The 3,799-nt window shown below is 47.7% G+C and overlaps 1 protein-coding gene across 1 annotated transcript in view; it reads right to left on the bottom strand.

Moving 5' to 3' along the window:
* The window catches only part of NRG2 (neuregulin 2), a 333,882-nt gene that overhangs the window by 184,599 nt on the left and 145,484 nt on the right, over positions 1-3,799 (bottom strand). The window lies entirely within an intron of this gene.

Raw genomic sequence — 3,799 nt, forward strand, 5'->3', positions numbered from 1 at the left:
GGAGTCACTAGGAACAATGGCCACAAGCTGAGGGAGGATAGGTTTAGGTTAGATATTAGGAAGAACTACTTCACGGTAAGGGTGGCCAGAGCCTGGAACAGGCTTCCCAGAGAGGTGGTGCTCTCACCTTCCCTGGAGATCTTCAAGAGGAGATTGGATAGGCAGCTCGCTGGGGTCTTATGACCCCTGCCACCCCCAGTGCTCCTTCCTGCCCATGGCAGGGGGTCGGACTGGATGATCTGTCTAGGTCCCTTCCCACTCATTGATTCTATGACTCTATGATTCTCTCCTGATGTACATCCTCTGTCTAGTTCAGTGATGCTCAACTGGTGAGCGTAGTCAGATGAGTGGCATGGGGCCAGTCACAGTGGGCTATACCAGAACCCACGTGCAGGATCTGGCCCACAGACCCACACTGGGCCTGTGAGCCCTCAGCTGGCTCCCATATATCAAACTCAGGCCCCATGCTGCCCGCATGTGCCAACATCAGACCCCAGGGCCCCATGCCAACCCTGCACACCTGGATTGGGCCCTATACTGCCCTGTTCACCCAATCTAGCATGCAGGTTCACAACCTGCGGGGCTCCTGACAGATCCACAGGGAGCTCTATGGGCCAGATGACACAAAGCCAAGGGCCAGATCTGGCCTGTGGGCCATGGGTAGAGCACATCTGATCTAGTTTTGTGTTCTCTACATAATGGCCCTTCTGGCAAGTCATTACAAAGGTCAGCAGTCCCCACACCAATTCAGTGGGACTCCTTGCCTGAACAGCAATTTCTAGGGTCAAACCCTCAAATTATTTAGGGATGTATTTACCAGAGAGTGGCCAAGTTACACATAGTTTCATTCCTGTGTGATATCTCACCCACAAGCTATTATTTTCCCCTCAAGCAGTATGGGGAAAGCAGAAAGGAATTTTCTTGCCAGGTGGTAAATCTCAGTGAAAGCTATGGTGCATCTGGGAAAGGCACTGCAGGGTCAAAAACCCTGAAGAGTTGTTGGTGCTTCTGGATGAAGGGAGAAAGCTTGCACTCATTGAAAGAGGGAACCTAGAACAGCCCAGGGCTTGTGGGTATTCAGGGTAGAAGAGGGACTCTGAGGGAAAGGGTGCTATGCTTGGATGGGAGAGTTGGAGAAGGCCAACACCGGGCGTGTCTACACAAGTGCATTTAATGTGCATTAGCCTGATTTAAGGTACATTAAGGGCATGTATCTACACATGCACACCCTTAATATGCCTTTAAAATAGTGATTTAAGGCTATTCGAGCCTAAATTTGATACAGCAAAAGCTGTGTTAACCGCTGTTATTAGCCAGAAAGCTCTACTAACCGGCATCTGAGGGATGCAGCAAAAGTGAAACCGAAAGTTCCACTTCCAGGGACTTCCGGTTTCACCGCCATGAGCCAAGTTCTTCTTCGTCACTTCTTCGGCCCATGGCCCAGGGCAAAGCAGCCTCCGCGGGGCCCTCCTCCCTGTCCCCTGGCATGCTGATGCTGGGGAGTGCACCACACAGTGCACATTTGATTAACTGGAATATTTGATTAACCGGCATCCCCCATTCCCACGGGATGCCAGATAACAGAGCTTTTACTGTATCTACATGATGCACGTATCAAATTTATGCGTGAACAGTTAAATCACATTAGTGAATGTAGAGACGCACAAATGCACATTAATGTGTGTGTGTTCATTGACTTGGGATTAACTTTAGTCCCAAATTGGTCCGCACACCTGCATTAACGCACATTAGTGTATGCAAGTGTGGATGCGCCTAAACCACATTAATGCGCATTAGGCTAATGTGCATTAAGTTTAGGCATGCTAAAAGTACGTGTAGACACGCCCACTGTGACTGAACCACCCACACTGTGCCTCTGTCCCTTCTGTTCAATTTCCAAATGCCAATTGCCCCACTGCCAAATTGCTGCCAATGTCCTGGCTTCATGGGCTACATGGTATCATTTGGTGAGCCAGATCCAACCTGCAGGCCGTATGTTGCCAGCATCAATCTATAGCATTTGCTGCTCAGAGGGCTCATCTACACACCACCCTACAGTGACATAGCAACACCCTATGTTGCCATATGGTGCTCTAAGGCGATGTGACGATCTAGTGATCGCCAGCTTCATCGCTGTAGCTGTGCACTCCCTGGGTATAATGCGCCACTACGGCAACATAGCAGTGAAATTTAACTGTGCACTGCACACATGGCACAGTAACCTCCCATACTGTGCCATGCTTTAGTACTTCCAAAGGGAAGAAGTACTAAAACATGGCACCATAGCAACATCACTGTACGACAATGTGTCGATGCACCCAGAAACCACTGTGTATTTTTAACACCACTGAGTTAGACACTTACATTCATTCGGGTGGGGAGTTATTGCCCATTTAATCCTCTCGTGTTGATTCCACGTATTTGTTCCATACACTCCAAGTCTCCGTTCCCATACCCCAGCTCTCATTCCTTTTGCACTCATCCAGTTCACCTACATACACATTCCCTACACAATTCATGCTGCACCTGCCTGCATTCATTCTGCACCCAAACCACTCCTTCCCAGACTACCCACTGCAGGAATGCACCTGGGAGAGGCACTGTGGACTAGATTGTTGCACCTAGTTCAAGCATATTAAGAATGAAGCAGAGATGTCTGTGATGTGCCTGGTCTCTTCCAAACCTGGCTTGGGACATTCAGCAGATAAATGCATTCTAACTACACTGGTCATCGATCATTTCTCCCCTCTGACACCCACTGGGGACCAGATTCTGTTCCACAAATTGGGCATCTAAGTAGACTTAGGCACCTTATTTCACCCTGTTCAGGTCATGAAAATCCATTAATGCATCTACTTTTGCAACATACCAGAATAAAAAAGCAAAGAGGAACAAGAGGACCCACCTAGCTTTTGTATTAATAGTTTTTCAGGGACTTGAGCAGGATGGAATAGAATCACGCTTAGGTGCCTAAACCCACTTATGTGTCTAATGGAGGGGAATAGAATCCGGCACTTGGTAACACCTAGTTTAGTGAAGACATCTCACTAGCACAAGAAGTGACACTGTAACCCATACAATTCCTAATTAACAGTCAGATCCCCAAAATCATCATTTTGTAACTTCTACAATGACCCAGGGAGGAGCGCTGAAGGATTCCATGGAGGAAAGTCAATGTTTTAAAGAAAGCAAATTTGAGTTTACTGTATAGTGAATGATCTAGAGCAGAGGTTCTCAAACTGTGGTCCGTGAACCACCACTGGTCCACAAGCTCCATTCAGGTGGTCCGCAGAAAAGTGACCTAAGGCTAAAGCTGACAAACATTACTCTTGACTTCCCAGAACTTTGTTATTAAAAACAGGCACATTCATCGCATTAGAAAGGTAAGACTACTTGATATTAAAATATTAGTTGTGTGCTTTGATTTGTAGAACAAAAGAAGTTAAGTGGTCCGAGACCCTCAGCAATTTTTAAGTGGTCCACGAAAAAAAAAGTTTGAGAACCACTAATCTAGAATCCCAGCATTCAGGAAAAACATTCTTTTCTAGACTTCCTTTAACTCATTTTTAAAGTGCCATATTCATTTATGGCACAATAAAGAGGACTGTAGTAAGTATTAATTGTGAGGGGGCCAGGACCCCAGGGGGCCCGGCCCGAGAGAAAAACCCCGGACTTCCGCCCCGTTTCCGGGCCAGGACCCGGAAACCCGGCGGGGAACCTAATGATTGCCGGAACCCGAACCGCGCCGGTGCGGGACCGGCGCGGGACGATAAAAAGGAAACCCTTACCCACAGAGGGG

The sequence above is a fragment of the Crocodylus porosus genome, unplaced genomic scaffold (assembly GCF_001723895.1).
Source record: "Crocodylus porosus isolate Cpor-Errol unplaced genomic scaffold, CroPor_comp1, whole genome shotgun sequence".
NCBI lineage: Eukaryota > Metazoa > Chordata > Crocodylia > Crocodylidae > Crocodylus > Crocodylus porosus.